Source organism: Erpetoichthys calabaricus, chromosome 4, assembly GCF_900747795.2.
Source record: "Erpetoichthys calabaricus chromosome 4, fErpCal1.3, whole genome shotgun sequence".
Classification (NCBI taxonomy): domain Eukaryota; kingdom Metazoa; phylum Chordata; class Cladistia; order Polypteriformes; family Polypteridae; genus Erpetoichthys; species Erpetoichthys calabaricus.
The window spans coordinates 97257023-97272327 of record NC_041397.2 but is presented as its reverse complement, the minus strand read 5'-3'; positions in this window follow the sequence as shown (position 1 = coordinate 97272327).

Here is a 15305-nt window from a genome sequence, read left to right as displayed (position 1 = left end):
CTGTACTCTGTGAGGGGTGATATAAAATCTATAAACATATTTAACCTGAGTAAGCTAAGGACATACTGAGGAATATCAAATTCCTTTGAAGATGGTATCCAAGCAAGCTGGAAACAATGAAGTAAGATCCCAAGACCCCAGAGAGGGGAAGAGCAGGTGTTTAGAGAAACAGTTAACAAGCCAAGTGTAAAGAATTTAAATCAAGACTAAAGAAGGAACTTGAAAGGAGAAAATAAGGTGGTTGAATAAGAAAGATGTGAGTGAGATCCCATAGGCCCTTATTTACTAAAACAAGACTGAATGGTTTTAGGCAGGAAGTACCAAAAAATTCACCCAATTTGCAGATGCAAAATCATCTTCTAGTAAACAGAATAGTAGGGCAATCAACAGTAATACATGATAATGAAATATTACTAAATATATGTGCCATCTATATGTTATACAGCCTAACTGCCTTTGCATTTTGAACCAACATTGGGCAACATACTGTAGCCTATATAACATGTTATAATATGCCCTAGGTGGAGCTTACAGGTTTACAGATTCAAATCATTGCATTTAATTTATATGGGAAGGTGACTACAAACTTTGTTGAAAACCACCCTGGAGGGCAGAAGGGAGTGACAAAATGCAGCATAGAATTTAGTGGGACATTTTACAAACTTGATGTGTGAAGCCTGCATCACTTCTGTTGCAAATTAGAAGAGAGTTTTTTAGCCTACAGCAGGTTGTTTGCCGTCTCAAATAAATAAGGACACCACAGACCAAATCTCCCACCAGGAAGAAGGAGCAGAGCGTAGATGAGTCTTTGAACTTATTAAGTTGTGTCTCCGATCAAAAATTGTCTCAACAATGGCTAGGCAAGACTGAAAAAGCAAAAAAAAAATTCTGACATTATCGGATTGATGTCTTGAAATCCACAAAGGCAAGATCAATAATAGAGAAAGAGCCAATTTTAAATGTATTCGACTAGGTGGTAGGGAGGAGTGGTAGTAGGAAAGATTATAGCCAAGTCTTTGCTGTAGTGTTGCTCTGCTCAAATTGTATTGTCAGGTTGGGTAACACAGTAGCAAAAACAGATTATCTTTTTGTTTTTTATTTGAGATTGGTGCAACTTGATACTGGTTATTGCTGTTCTCATATCAGCAAAGTGAACTTGAATATTGCCATTCAGAGTACGTAATTTTCCATAATAATTCTTCAACATCTCTCTCTTCCATTGTAAGGTATTGTAGGTACTGAGGACTTATCAAGTCAAAGTCTTCTCAATTGGTTCTATGGCCTGACTGTGGTCTGGTAATTGAAGGGTGATGCTCTGGGTGCTCCATGTCTTGGGCTTCTTCGTTTTTCCAGGGATGTCAGTAGACATGAACCAGAACAGTCTAGAATAGTAAGGACACAGACAACATTATTTAGTGCCAAGTAACTTATTATTACAAACAATCAAAAGTAAAAACATATTCCAAAAGTTCAGGGCACAATTCACTTAAAATAAATAGTGTTTTTAAAAAATATTACATTTATAAAAGTTAAAACCCACAAAATAAATTCAGTTGTTTATATTACAGTTTAATAATAAAATCAATGCCAGGATCAGCTTTAAGTCCTTATCTTGCCTCTTAAGCCCCAGTGCATCTCTTTGTGTGTCTTGTCCCCCCTGTTCATTGTAATGGTCTGCTCAGCAGGCTAAGAAGCCAGCAAGCGAGGTCCACCACCTTGGGCTATTGTCCCCACCACCTTTCTACTTCTTGGGACCCACCGAATCTGGCTCCCTCATCCCACAGCCATCCTTTGGCCACTCCTCCTCCTCTCAATGTTTAACAGGAGTGACTCTACCCCTGGAGTGCCATTCCTCTTATTATATCTTGGGGTATCCCAACTGCCTTACCTATGTTCTTCTGAACTAGCTCAATCCACGATTCTGTCACTCTCTCTCTCTCTTCATTCCTCTCTGTTATGCTTCCTCCACTTGTTCTCAGTTTTTTCCTTTGTTGATCTCTCTCTCTCTCCGTACAACTCAGACCAGTTTTATACACATTGAGTGCAAGTACACCAAAAGACCTGCAGAACTTCAATGAGGAACAGCTTTGCTAATTGCACTTATATGCAACATACAGTTAACTCCCTCGGTTTTCTGCAGCTACATGGCTTTCCCCACAACTACATTCACGGGGTATACGCTACTCCACTGTTTTAAAAAAACCTTGCAATGCCACAGACCCTTGACATGCTTCACCACATCCCCGCCCCCCCATAATCTGCCAGTTTGCATGGGAGGGATGCACAGCCAGGCCAACCTGTGGAAGTCTGAGAGCTAATGTCTGTAGCGTGTCCCTCGCACCCCTGCACTGAAATCAAATAAAACCCAATTAATAACATACACATAAACCCCTTTTAAAACATAGGACATTAAAAGAATACTATATTTTAAAATCACAATAAAGCTATAAATAATAAAATTTAGTTAATTAAAAGTTCATTATGACCTGGGGACCCGGGTTCGCTTCCCAGGTCCTCCCTGCGTGGAGTTTGCATGTTCTCCCCGTGTCTGCGTGGGTTTCCTCCGGGCGCTCCGGTTTCCTCCCACAGTCCAAAGACATGCTGGTTAGGTGGATTGGCGATTCTAAATTGGCCCTAGTGTGTGCTTGGTGTGTGGGTGTGTTTGTGTGTGTCCTGCGGTGGGTTGGCACCCTGCCCGGGATTGGTTCCTGCCTTGTGCCCTGTGTTGGCTGGGATTGGCTCCAGCGGACCCCCGTGACCCTGTGTTTGGATTCAGCGGGTTGGAAAATGGATGGATGGATGGAAAAGTTCATTATTCTATAGTTTATTTCAGCTTGGGTATATGGGTCCCTTTTTCATCAAGCAACAAATCCACTTGTTGTTCATCCAGCTTCATTCCTTATTGGCTCTAGTGCTTCCCACCAAGATACAACTAATTTTTAACTTTTGATAAAATCTTTTTCTTGACATTGAGCTAAATACATATATAGAGTCTGTTAATGCAGCACTTACAAGAGTTACACAGTCCTTAAACTTTATATCAGGCCAAAGGCAGGGACCAGTCCAGGGCCGCAGTCAAACACAGTACACTCACAGTACACACGCAAACACACATTCATGCACACAAACACACATGCACACACACACATTCTCTCTTTTACACCTGACCAGTTAATAGTCTCCTTATAAACTAAAATATATATCTTAAATACATACAGACATAGGGAGAACACAAGGAAAACAAGCCTACTTTACACACATAGTGGTGGGGCTGAGATTGAAATCCACAGAACACAGCAGTGCTAACCATTGTCACCCTGTTATTGATCATTCATTTTTACATTTATAATAATTTAGTGACAAGGTCTAAGTTTTCAATTTTAGATAAACAAAACCTAAATTTAGAGCACCCTGCTGTTCTCACCAAAGCATATTTCCTTGGGTCTTTGTTTCCTACCCAGTTTTATACATTTAATTTCTCTCCCTGCTGTTTAGTGTTCAGCTTTAGATTGTAACCCTTAACAGATTTCCTTACATACTTTTACAACATGAGTTGTACAACACTGCATTTCCTTCGCCCAATGTTTTTTTTTATTGCACCCACCCACACATGAACGTGCTCTCTTTGAAGCCCTCTTTCACCTTATACTCCCCATTTAAAACGTCAAGCTGTGAGGCAAATGTTCTGCAAAATTAGTCTTAAATTACACAGTACTAAACAATGCAGCAAAAAGGTTTTTTATGGCTGTTGTTTAAACTTATTTGCACTCTACTGTATTTTTCTTATTATTTTAAAGCATCATATCATAGAAAGTAATATAATAATCAAATCATAAAATTTACATTTCATGTTTTCTGAGATGTGGGGCATGTACGTGTAAGTAGGGAAACTGAACTAAACTTTAGCAATGCAACAGATGTGTAATCTCCATGCCATATAACAGAGGAAATACAGTTCTACACAATGTACATGCCCTTTATGTACTCTAGCTTAAGCTAAATCTCTGCTGTGTTAGTCTTTTCAGATTCATTATAGTTATCAAATTTTTGACATATTGTTAAAATGTTTAAAAGTTCTAAGGGTCAGTTAATTACAGTTAATAGCTAGAAACATTAAATATTTGGCTAGAAATGACAACATCAGTAATTCAATTTGATTCAGTTCTATTCATTCTAATAAAGCACAGACATTTCTGGTTTTAAGATCAGAAAACTACTGAATGTAGTTACAAAGATAAGAATGAATTGGTTAATCTCATTAGCACAATTAGTTTATATGTTTATTATGTTTCCATATAATATGGCAGTCTGAAAAGACTAGCTGAATCTATTGTATGGGTATTAAAATGATGGGTAGAACAATCTATCTATCTATCTATCTATCTATCTATCTATCTATCTATCTATCTATCTATCTATCTATCTATCTATCTATCTATCTATCTATCTATCTATCTATCTATCTATCTATCTATCTATCTATCTATCTATCTGCTTGTGTGTGTTTTGCATTTCAAGCAGATGTATCAAAAACTGGTACTGACACTTTTACTTCTCACAGCAAGGTCTCTGAGTAGTTTTCAAAATGTCCAGTCCCTCGCAGATAGATACTCATTGCTTCCTCTTACTGGAAGTATGTTGTCTTCTCTTTTCTCATTTCTTGCTTTAGATTATGTAAAAAGCACAAACAAAAAATTAAAGTTTGTGTTCAGAACATACTGTAGATAATAAAGTTATAAGTTAGATTATAATTTTGTGAAAGTATTCACTTTTGCATAATGTTGTCTCACTGCTATTCTATCATTAGTTTTGCCATGGGAGCTGTGTTGTATAGCGGGTCCGTGGCTCAGAAAAATATGGCCGATTTTTAAATAAATACTGTAAGCATGCCCTGAATGTGCAGACTCCAACCGGATGTGAGTGTGTGTGAATGCATTTTACTCCGTGGTTAATTGAGAAACTGCCTGACCGCACCACATACACATGCGGAGTTGGGCAGACCAATCAGGCACCTAAATGATGCCATGGAGGGAGTGGCTCCTCGCACCCATACCCAATTAGGAAGCAGGGGATAATGGAGCCTGCATGAGACAGAAGGAGGGAGAATTTGAAAAGAGAAATAATAGAGGTTAATGGACAGAGAGAAGGAGGGCAGCAGCAGCATTCTTCTCACAGTGTGATCTCACTGGGAGGAGCCAGTAATTGGCAGCAGTGGGAGTACAGTGTGCTCTCGCCAGGTGTCGGCAGGGGTGTGAGTGGAGCAGAGCTGAGTGGCTCCCCATGGAACACCATGGGATTGGCTGCGGGGACACTGGCCAGAGTGTTTTTGCTGTGGGGCCTGATTAGGGTAAAACAGAGAGATGTCAGTTTTAAAAGTAAGGCAACAGGGCTAAACATTCTGAAGGACAGCTTCCCAGCTGTGTTTGTAACCTAATTTTTAATGGATTTATTTATTGTGATTTTAACCTTTTATTGAACTTTTGCACTGCACTTTGTTTTGAACACCGTTTGTTTTGACTATTTTTAATAAAAGCACTGGATCACCTTTGCACCAACCCCTTGCTTTGTGTGTTGTGTCCTTATCCGCCGGCTCTTCCCTTGGGTACGCTATCGGCGGTAGAAGGTTCAAGAGGCTCCCTACAGCAACTCGGGTGTGGAGCGGACACACACCATCACAAGGTCCCATATAGTTTATGGTCACTAGGATCATTGCTGGTCATGTGATCACTACCATCATTGTGGATTCTGTTATGACACTATGCAAAGCTATCTAATTTGAAACATTTTAATTTGAGATTTATTTAAATAAACAGGTAGAAATTTATTAGTCCCCAGGGGGAAATTTGGCAGTTTACAGAAGCTAGTTAAAAAAGTAAATTCACACACACACACACACACACACACACACACACACACACACACACACACACAATGGTCTCAACACTGAATGGCAAAAAAGAAGGAAAACTAAAAAGAAAGAAAAGCTTCTGACTTGGCAGTTACAGTCACACTGAGGCATCACAGAGGGGTATTGCCGTTGGTAAAAAAAAGACTCCCAGTAGCATTTCTTGACACACTACTGCTGAAAGTACTCAGTGTTAGTGTGTCAGAGAGAGGATGCACAGCAGAAAAGAGGATGACGCCATCATGAAAAATCCCCTCCATGAGGTGTTCTCTTGGAACACTTTTAGCCACACGCTCATTCCACTACAGTGTGCTATGAAGCACATCTGGAGGGTCTTTTCTGACAAATGCTATCAATTCAGTGCTTCCAGCCTATGTACTCATTAAGTTTATTTACTTATTTACTTATCAACTGATTGATTAATTGATTAGCTGTATTTATTGTCCTGTGAATACTTTAGTTTCTGCTGTTGCGTGCATCTGAATTTCCCCATTGGATTGATAAAGTTTATCTAATCAGATCTAATCTACCTTTTTATCAGATGAAGTACAGAGAGTTCCTGATACAAATTGGAGTTTAGTCACTTAGTTTGGAATTTAAGTGGCATTTTTGTGCAGCTGGAAGTCTGCTACATCTGCTGCCTTGACAGGCCTAGTGTGCCACTAAAGCCTAGAAGGATGGGTAATGCCTACTTTGTCCTACACCCCCAACCCCTGAATTTTGATGTAAGCACAGAGACATAAGAGCTTCAGTTTTAACAGGATAAACAACTGAAAATGCTGTGACAGGCCCAATTCATTTGTATACCCTAGAGTATTACATTTTAATTATTTATGTAAAGCTTTTGGTATATGTGCCTGAATGTTAGAAAATATTGCTAAGCCATCCAAATTGAATGTGTATGAAATGGAATAGCTTTAACTTTTTACAAATGTAACGAAAATACTTTTATATACCAAATTTTGGTATTATTATTATCAACAACAACAACATCCATCCATCCATCCATTTTCCAACCCGCTGAATCCGAACACAGGGTCACGGGGGTCTGCTGAAGCCAATCCCAGCCAACACAGGGCACAAGGCAGGAACCAATCCCGGGCAGGGTGCCAACCCACCGCAGACAACAACAACAATAACAACAAACAACAATAAACTAAAAAAATAATACACAATACCTTAACAGCCTTACTTCAGGATAATTTATCCAATCATTAAATGGAAACAAGATTAGAAATTGACAATCTCACATTCCCTCTGTACTGAGTGTGACAATTGATTTAATCAAAAATGAATGAATCCATACTGTTGGTAGTCTGCCCAGATCTTTTTCTCAAGAAGATTAACCAGCCATAAAAATTACAACTGTATTTAAAGGCCTTTTTAGCTCAAAATGTAATTGTATTACTGTCTCTGTATAGTATGCATGCATTATCAATTTAATTAATTTGTTGATTAAGACTGAAAAAGTCAAGATGTTCACTAAACCAGAAATGAAGGACTGGTCATTTCTACAATATAAGGAAATCACAAAGGGGACTTAATTATGTATTATTATTGCTACCATCAGTAAATAACTTATTCAAGCTGTATTGTATGGTGTGAATGAAGCAGACTTTTAATTAAGTTGAGATATAACTAAAACAGTGTTAGTACTTCAAGGGATATTTGCCATGCCTCAAAATCAATTTGATAAATAAAATATGTTTCTTTGCAATTTCATTTTACCAGCAGTTCTTCTGAACAAAATTAATGGGAAAGGTAGCTTCTCCCATCACTATTATGACTGTTTTAGCGAGTGGAAGCTTGGCACAGAAGTAGCAGCAGCACCATATAAATGGACTACTCATGTAAATATAACTCAAAAGGCATGCAATGTCTAAGATGTTTACTTGGTATATCTCTGAAGTATTGCATTACTGATGAAGCCATAGTTACAGAAACCACTTTCAGTTTTCCTGTGGGTACGTTAGTACCACAGGAATGTAATTAATGAAAATGACAATCTAGTACTAATGTACAGTCTTTAAATATACAGAAATATAAAAAAATAGAACATAAATACTATACTTTAAAGATTTCCTTTCTCATGCTGAGAAAATAAACATATGCCAAAGAATTTATCTGAATTTATCAGATAAGTTCAAATTTTCAGTGATTTTTCAGCAGTATGTATCAGCAATTCTACAGTGTCTCACATCTGTTAATTCATTATTCTAATATTTATGTCATTAAAGGATAACTTGCATTTTTTCTTCACAATCATGGTGAATATTACTTTGCCACATAAAATGTTATTCTAAAATCAATTATTTTTTATAAAATTACAAACATTATGATGTCTTTTCTTGTGGTTTAAAAATAGGTTTCTAATAACACAGTCCAAACACAAATCCAAAAGCTTTAAAATTTACGAAACACATCTACAATTTAAAACAACTTATCTTCTGTGTTTAAAGAGACATGTTTGTGACAACGAAAGGAACATGGAAGTAAAAAAAAAATTATTATAGCTTTTTGGAACTATTTTCTTGAAGAAAAAATATATTTCCTGTTTGCTTTTTCGATGTTGTTTTTACATTTTTGACAGGTGCCTGACCAGTCTCCAGTTGTTCATAGCCTCTCTGTAGATTCACCCTGCATATTTTCCTTCTTTAGTCTTTCCAAATCTCTTTCATTAACAGTTATGCTCTGCCAAGGCTTGTAACATGTGATGCTCAGTACAAAAGTGTTCCAAGTTTCGATATAGTGGGAGAGCTGTCAGTATGGTATGAAATTATCTGATTTTTGTAAAGTAGCTACCAGCAACCCTCTTTGACTGTGTGTGATTCAAAACATGCACCTCAATGACATACAGACAGAGTGGTTTGATGGCAGATGTGTATTCAATTTTTTATTTTGTTGTTGCTAAAATAGCACCTTACATACAGTTCCACATTCCACAGCTACATCCTCAACTTCAGATGTGTGTAACCATCAAGCAAAAAAAAAATTATTATTATTTATTGCTGCTTTTTCATACATTGTCAGGTCTGCTATATCTTGAAAATGTTATGAGTGTGTCGCCTTCCTGCATTGTGCTTTTCACCTATAGCTTACTTTGTCTACCCTATACTATAGGGTAGCCCTTAAGTGCAATGCACAAAAACAAATTAAATCAGGCAAAAACAAATTGGAAACACAAACACAAATCAGAAGATGCAAAAACAAATTGAATACGCAAAAGCATATCAGAATGTGAAAACAAATTGAATGCACAAAAACAAATGAGAAAATGCAAGAACAAATTGGAAAAGCAAAGACAAATCAGAAAACGCAAAAATTAATTGAATTTCAAAACAAAATTGAATACGTAATAACAAATCACAATATGAAAAAACAAATGAAAAAATGCAAAAAGAAGTTGAATACGTAAAAACAAATCAGAAACAAAAAATGCAAAGGGAGCAAAAAGCAAATAAAACAAAGACTGCACAAACAAATTGAGAAGCATGAAAACAAAAAGAGCAGTGCATAACCCAAATGGAGGCGGAAAAAACAGTGACACTCGACCAGAGCCAACTGGGCTTTCACCAGTAAATGCGTTTGTATCCAGGAGAAATTTGACATGTCTACTGCAAGCATAGCATAACGAATTTGATGCCTTGGTATCAGATATAATAGTTTGGTCTAAAATAAGCTAACTAAGAAATCACATTAAAAAAGATCAGTTGTTGCTTGTGTCACAGCCGATTGCTTTTGGTTGGTTATGTGTGTCTTGCAACACTCTGGTGAATAATTGCTTGCTGTTACACACTCAGCATTATGTTATGATTTTGTAACAGTCAGTTACTGACAGGACTGACAGACTTTGTGTGTGTAATACTTTAAATGGCTCTCCGGCAGGTATACAAAAGTTTTAATGTCCAATCATTAAAAAATAGGTAAATTGACTGTAGACATTTGGCGTCACTGTTTCCACCACACCTCCCGTTAAGACCCAGTAATTGATTCTTGACATACTGCTGCCTCGCTTCTTTTTTTTTCTGTTTATCCTCTGGCTTTGCCAGTATTTGTGGTAACATTTCAAAGAGTGACCAGGCTAAAATATGAAGGGCAGACACAAATGACTTCAGGATTTAAAATAAATTTGTTATATACAAAAAGGAATGCCTGTCTCTTTTCATACTCACTTTATAAATATGGTGATATCAAATGGTGAAAGTGAAATATAATTAAGTATAGTGCAAAGTACCTGAGTCACACTGGATCTGGAACTGAAACGGTCAAAAGTGCTCTTGCCACAAACTGCTATGAGAGACTCTACAAAGTAAAATAGTTTTCTGTTTCATCCACAAATGACAATACTATAGCACCCCGTGAAAGGGACACGATCCTCCAGTGGACGTGCATTGTCCAAAGGAACATAAATACCCGAAGAAGCCATCTATAAAAGCAGTCAAGTGAGTGATGGGTACAAGAGGGTACAGACCGTGCTACCCCCGGCATCTAAAAGCTCATCTGTTGTGATGCTTGGCCTCTGGTAAGCATCATATGTGGACGCTAGCCTTGGGTTGGCTTACGGAACCGTGAGAATATGTGGTGTATGGGTTGCCTCTGATCATTGGTTAGCAAAGTGACATGGAGCTGGGATTTGTGTAAAAGTGAACGGTAATATTTTAGGGCCACATCCAGCAGTCTGGCTTAAAATGGCTGATTCCATTTCTCCTTCTCTCTCATCCCCAAAAAGTTACAATACATTTTAGGTTGACATCTAAAAATACAACATTGTTGACGTGAAAAATTACTAATACAGTAATCCCTCACTTATCGCGGGCGATAGGTTCCAAGACCGACCGCGATAACTGAATTTCCGCGAAGTAGGGACACCATATTTATTTAAATATTTAACGTGTATTTGGACGTTTTTAAACCCTCCCTGTATTGTTTACAACCCACCCTTTACTCTATTAATAACAGGGACAACTGCTAAGCAATATGAAATCGGTAGATAAGTTTACACTTACTGTATAGCGAAGTACACATAGTTATATATGACGTGATGATGGTGATGAATATGCTGCGCAGTAAAAATGATGACGATGAAGGTGATAATCCCCTGAATGCAGTAGCAAGAGCACGTTAATGCTGAATGAGTGAGATGAGACTTCCTGGTTAATGCAGCACTCCGTCGCTGAGCCAATCAGCAGCACACAGGAACTTAACTGCGAGCTCTGATTGGGTAGCTTCTCAGCCATCCGCCAATAGCATCTCTTGTATGAAATCAACTGGGCAAACCAACTGAGGAAGCAAATACCAGAAGTAAAAAGACCCATTGTCCGCAGAAACCCGCGAAGCAGCGAAAAATCCGCGTTATATATTTAGATATGCTTACATATAAAATCCTCGAAGTCGTGAATCCGCGAAAAGTGAACCGCGAAGTAGCAAGGGATTACTGTACTAGGGATATAGCTTGTCATATAAACACTACATTGCGCATGTTAAATAACACGACATTAGTATCTATACTAATGTAATAAAAAAAGGTCAGGCGGAGTGCTGTCGCCATGAAGTTATAGCTTCACTACCAATTAAAATATTGAAATATGTTTATAATACTTTAAACACTGCTCTGGCATAGAGTACTTGAAGTAATGCAAGGTTATCATTTCTACCAAAGTACAAAAATACATACAAAAGATATGAAATATCTTTTACCTTACAGCATTCTTGCTTCCACCACACCACTCGTTGAAAAGCTGGGATAAAAATCATGATGAACTTTAGTTTTCACTGTTTTTTTCCGCCTCCGTTTGGGTTATGCAAAGCTCTTTTTGTTATCATGCTTCTCAATTTGTTTGCGCAGTCTTCATTTTGATTGCATGCTGGTCCATTTGCATTTCTTGTTTCTGATTTGTTTTTGCATGTTCAATTTGTTTTTACATTTTCTCATTTGTTTTTGTGTATTTTGATTTGTTGTTGCATATTCCATTTGCTTTTGCGTATTCAATTCGTTTTTGCATTTTCTTAATTTTTTTTGTTTTTCCATTTGTTTTTGTGTTTTCTGATTTGTTTTTGCGCATTCAATTTTTTTGCAGTTTCTGATTTGTTTTTGTGTTTTCTCATTTGCTTTTGCGTATTCCATTTGTTTTTTGCATTTTCTGATTTATTTTTTCACATTCAATTCATTTTTTGCATTTTATGATTTGTTTTTGCTTTTCCAAGTTGTTTATTTCATATTCTGAATTGCTTTTGCTTATTCAATTTATTTTTGCATTTTCTGGTTTGATTTTGTATTTTCTGATTTGTGTTTGTGCTTCCAATTTATTTTTATTTTCTGATTTGTTATTGCATGATTTAATTTGTTTTTGCGCATTGCACTTCAGGGCCACTGTAGTGCTATCCTGTCTTTTCTCCATGTTGATACCAGTGCAGGCTAAGTGCTTATTACTTCAAGCTGTGTTAAGTTTTTTGAGGGTAAATAAGATATTTTTAAGGAAACCATGGGAGTAGAAGGTTGCCATGGATTGAGACAAGCATTGAGGTGAATCACACAACCAATATTCTTTTAACCTCCATAGCATTAGACCTGAGTGTCACTTTGGCTGTAAAAACAGTGCTAAAAGCGTTAGTCCAGAGTGTTACTCGATCAGTAGTATAGATGCTTGTCACATAAGACCCGAGGATTACTCGAGCTGTAAAAGTTTCCAACAGCGTTATTGCCGCGTAGGCTTGGGTGGTAATACGGTAATATGGTATCCCGCGGGATCTAAAAATAGCAACGGTATCAGTTTCAATACCGTTATACCGTCACAAAAACAATGCACTTATATGGGAGACAAGGATTAAATATTAAATATAATTTATTTAATGCCTAAAAATGCGTATGCGTGGTTGTCATCACGTGACAGCGTGGAGGAGAAAGAGAGAGGTGGGGAAAGATGGCGAGTCGCGCACCAAGTGACCTGGTCTCGAAAAAGAACACAACTTCTGCAGTTTGGCAGTATTTTGGGTTTCGACCGAACGAGAAGGGAGAGGCAGTAAATACGGACGAGGCAATTTGCAAATTGTGCAACAAAAAGGTGACCGCGAGAGATGGAAATACCTTGAACCTAAGGTCGCATATACGAAACCACCATCCACTCACTGCTGCGAGGATGGACCCGAGTTCACTCAGTGCAACAGTTTCAACGCCTCCCGATGCAGGAGCAACAACATCTAGGTCCACCGCCAGTACGCAGCCGACAATAATGGGGGCCTTCGGGAAAGCAACAAAGTACAAAAGGGACAGTGTCCGTTGGAAAACCTGTACTGATGCAGTGACAAAATACTTGGCGAAGGAAATGGTCTCTTTCCACACAGTGGAAAAAAAGTCCTTTACGGACATGGTAAAGGTCCTAGATGCCCAGTACGAGCTGCCTGGATGGAAATATTTCTCACAAACAGCCGTCCCACATTTATATAGTAAAGTTAGAGACAATGTTCAAGTGCTGCTGTCAGCGGCAGACAGTTATTCCTTAACAACTGACATGTGGTCGTCAGTTAACATGGCACCATATATGTCTCTGACTGTCCATACTATTACACCTGACTGGAAACTTGAATCCAAATGCCTCCAAACTACGTATTTTCCTGAGAGTCATACAGCGGACAATCTTGCTGCTGCGCTCAGAGCTGCACTTCAGGAATGGCAACTTGACGAGAAAAAACTTTCAGCCATAACCACTGACAACGCTGCCAACATTCATGCCGCAATCAGGTCCCTGCATTGGCCGTGGCTATACTACTTCGGTCACAATCTAAACTTGGCTGTCACAAATGGATTGCATGACCAGAGGCAAAAAACCGAGCGCGCCCTCGGACTATGCCGTAATATTGTCGGGGCCTTTTCACACAGCTGGCAACGTAAGCATGAACTCCAAAAGAAGCAAGTGGACTTGGGACTCCCAAAACATAGTCTCATAACAGTAAGCATAAAACGTGCAGAGAGTTCCTCAGGGGCAGGGGCTCAAATATAAAAAAAGGGGCATATATATATAAATGCAGGCTTGATGCGCATAAGGGACTTATTTAGCCTAAAATAAATGTGCATGCAAATTTGACCAAATGGAATAATATACATTAATGGACTTATTTATTTATGCATTCATTCCTTTATTTAGGCCTATTTATTCATTCATTCATTTATTTATGCCTATTTATTCATTCGTTTATTTAGGCCTATTCATTCATTTAATCGTTTATTCATCATTCATTAATTAATTCATCCATCCATCCGTTGGCAGGACTGCGCAACTCGCTGGGGCTCCAAACTGGCAATGGTGGAGCGCATCCTCGAGCAGGCCCAAGCGATCAGACACGTCCTGTCTGATGACAGAAGGAGCAACCTGTCCCTGACCTGGCAGGACATGGACGTCTTGAAATCTGTTCACGAAGCACTGAAACCAGTCGGTGACTTCACTGATATTTTGTCAGGAGAAAATTATGTGACTAGTTCCTGTATCCTCCCCATACTACAGCTCTGCAGGGACAATGTGTTGGCTGCGTCAGAAAATGACCTCCAGCTAACAAAGTCAATCAAAACTGAAATTCTAACAAAGCTGGAGGCCAAGTATGAATCCAATTCAGTGCGCAAAATATTGCGAAAATGCACTTTCCTCGACCCTCATTACCGTGGAGGATATGAGACGGATGACAACGCATTGGCTGAGACCAAGGCTGAATTACAGGCTGAGATCGTGAGCTTAGAGGCAGCAGGTCCAGTGGCCATCAGAGTGTAAGAGGGAGAGGCGCAACCTGCACCCTCACGAAAAAAGATGACTCTGGGAAGTATGCTGCAAAAAAAATCTGATGCAATGGCAGGTCCCCGTCGGCATCGGCACCGTAGAGGACCGAGTCGGAGGTGAAATAACAGCCTACTGTTTGGAGCCAGTTACTCAAGGAGACGAGGACCCACTTCTCTGGTGGAAAAATGCTGCCGGGCGTTTTCCCCAGATGTCGTGAGTGGCACGAAAGTACCTGTGCGTCTGTGCCACAAGCACACCATCGGAGCGGGTTTTTAGCACCGCAGGTAAAGTTGTCGGTCCACAACGTGCCTTGTTAAAGCCGGACAAAGTAAACATGCTGGTTTTTCTAGCGAAAAATCTTGACTAGATTGATGCCACTTGCCATTTGTTCCTATTCGCACTGTGTTTAGTTTTATTTATTTAATTGATTCAGGTATTTTTATTTGGTTTACGTTAAAAACAATATTGGAAAGAAGACTGGAAAGAAGTTTTTGTTTAGGACTATTGCTTTGCAATACTTTTTATAATATGGATGATGTTTATGTTAATTCAACTCTGGTTGACTGTTGTGGGTCTATTTGCACTTTTTTATAAGCTGCTCTTCTTTGTTATTAAAAGTTGTTCAGGCGGTGTGA